The following is a 2,605-nucleotide window of genomic DNA, read 5'->3' on the forward strand; positions in this document are numbered from 1 at the left end:
GCATCACCTGAGGTAGGAGTTCAAGACCAGCCTGGCCAACATGGTGAAACCCTGTCTCTATTAAAAATAAATAAATTAGCCAGGCATGGTGGTGGGCAGCTGTATTCCCAGCTACTTTGGAGGCTGAGGCAGGAGAATCACTTGAATCCAGGAGGTGGAGGTTGCAGTAAGCTGAGATCACACCACTGCGCTCCAGTCTGGGCAACAAGAGCAAAACTCTGTCTCAAATTAAAAAAAAAAAAAGTCCTCAAAATCCAGTGTCCTTTCTGTTCTAGAACCACGACCAGCCTGACGAGTCGAGCCTTTCCTTAGATCAGACCTTTACAATAACCACTTAGTGTCCTGGCTCTGAAAACTCCTCCTTTGGTCTTTGTCTTAGTTGGCCACCTTGGCCTCTCTTTGCTGGGCCTTCTCCCTCCCCAGCCCACTTACCTCAGCAGGGGTCTTATTTCCCAGCTGCTAGGAGATGATGCTGAAGGTCTGTGGCTGTGCCCCTTGTTCCTGGCACATGGTGAGGATCACACGGTCAGCTTCCCTGTAACCCGGGTATCATGGTTAATCCTAGGGAGCCACATGGATGTGGTCTATGCTCTTTTCCAAACACGTCACCCACCCATACCTACCTTGTCCATAGGACCACCTTTTCCCCCGTGGAGCTGACCTTGCTGTTGTTGGCACACACTGTAGCTTCTGTGGCCTTTGGCTGCTGCTCCCCCTCTGGACCCTTGCCCTGTGTTCCACTGTCTTTAGCCAAACCCCCTCTAGGGGCTTTGGGAGAAGTCTCTGAGGTGTCAATTCCTGATGGAGATTCATGAACAGGGGACGTCCTGTCTCTTGTCTTCACCCTAGCTCTGCTTGAGGGCAGCCATCTCTCTTGAGTGTCTGGTTTCCCGGACACATGTCTTCTCCCTGCATCTCTGGTCTTTGAGGAAACAGGACTCAGGAAGGAAGCAGGGGGTTCCACGGTACCAGGCAATTTCTCAGTTTCGGATGCATCCCAGACCAGCATCAAAGCCTCGGACTCACCCACTGCCTTTTGGCCCTCTCTTTCTGAAGTCTGGGGGATGCCTTGGGGCAGGGGAGAACCTCAGGCCCAACCTGGTTTCTCTTAACAGTGTATAGTACAGCTCCAGTTTTGGGGGGAAACTGAGGAGTCTCTGGTGAATGAGGTGGTGGGCCATCGAGGAGCCGCTCTGTAAGAGTCACTTCTCGAGGGGACGGCAAAGTGCCCCCGACTGCCAATCCTGCTCAGGAGGAAAATAAGGATCTCAGGGTACTGTCAGGATCGAGATGCACCTAAGCACGAGAAATTACCACAGGGTCACTGTGGCCAGGTACTGTATGAAAATTCTCCTACAAGAGGGCCGGCATGGTGACTCACACCTATAATGCCCGCACATTGGGAAGCCAGGTGGTGGGATCGTTTGTTGCCAGGAATTTGAGACTAGCCTGGGCAATTTGGTGAGACCTCCATCTCTACAAAAAAAATATAAATAATAGGCCAGGCATGGTGGCTCACACCGTAATCCCAGCACTTTGAGAGGCCAAGATGGGTGGATCACGAGGCCAAGATCGAGACCACCCTGGCCAACATGGTGAAACCCCGTCTCCACTAAAAATACAAAAACTATCTGGGTGTGGTGGCGCACGCCTGTAATCTCAGCTACTCGGGAGACTAAGGCAGGAGAATCACTTGAACCCAGGAGGCAGAGGTTGCAGTGAGCTGAGATCGTGCCACTGCACTCCAGCCTGGTGACAGAGTGAGACTGTCTTAAAAAAAAAAAAAAAAAAAAAAAAACAAGACAGGATCCTCTGTAGTTTCAGATACTTGGGAAGCTGAGGCACAAGAATTGCTTGAACCTGGGAGGTGGAGGTTACAGTGAGCCAATATTGTGCCACTGTACTCCAGCCTGGACGAAAGTGAGACTCCATCTCAAACAAAAAAATAAAAAGAGAGAGAGACAAGGTCTCACAGATGATCTTGCCCAGGTTGGAGTCCAGTGGCTATTTACACAGGTATCATCGTGGTGGTACACTATAGCCTCAGACTCCTGGGCTCAAGTAGTGATCCTTTTGCGTGAGCCTCCTGAGTGCCCCTTTGCCCAGCTACTGCTCCAAGGATTTTATTTTTTAATTTAGTTTTTTGAGACAGGGTCTCACTCTGTCACCCAGGCTGGAGTGTAGTGGCTTGATCATGGCTGACTGCAATCTCCGTCTTCCTGCTCCAGGGATTTTAAATGTCGCAGAGAAGAGTATTGGATTCCAAAACTCCTTTTCTTACCAATGAGTGTGTTTTTGCTGCCAACCAGCACTACTCTAGAGAACCAGGGTTACTTGTAGAGACTGTTTTCATGGTTTATTTCATTTTCTTTCTTTCTTTCCTTCTCTTTCTTTTCTTTTATCTGACAAGTTAGTGATAGATGTATGGTAAGTTCTGAAACAATTTCTCTCTCTGTAGTCCTTATTTTTATTAAAAGCAACTCATAATAGGACTGAGCTGTTCACAAAATAGACTTTAGTCTTGTACTTGGCCTGATTATTTGCATAAAGTGTAACAAAAATAATTTTTAAAAAATCAACTCTATATAGGCTTTTAAAATTTTTT

This window comes from Cebus imitator, unplaced genomic scaffold (genome assembly GCF_001604975.1).
Source record: "Cebus imitator isolate Cc_AM_T3 unplaced genomic scaffold, Cebus_imitator-1.0 Scaffold776, whole genome shotgun sequence".
NCBI lineage: Eukaryota > Metazoa > Chordata > Mammalia > Primates > Cebidae > Cebus > Cebus imitator.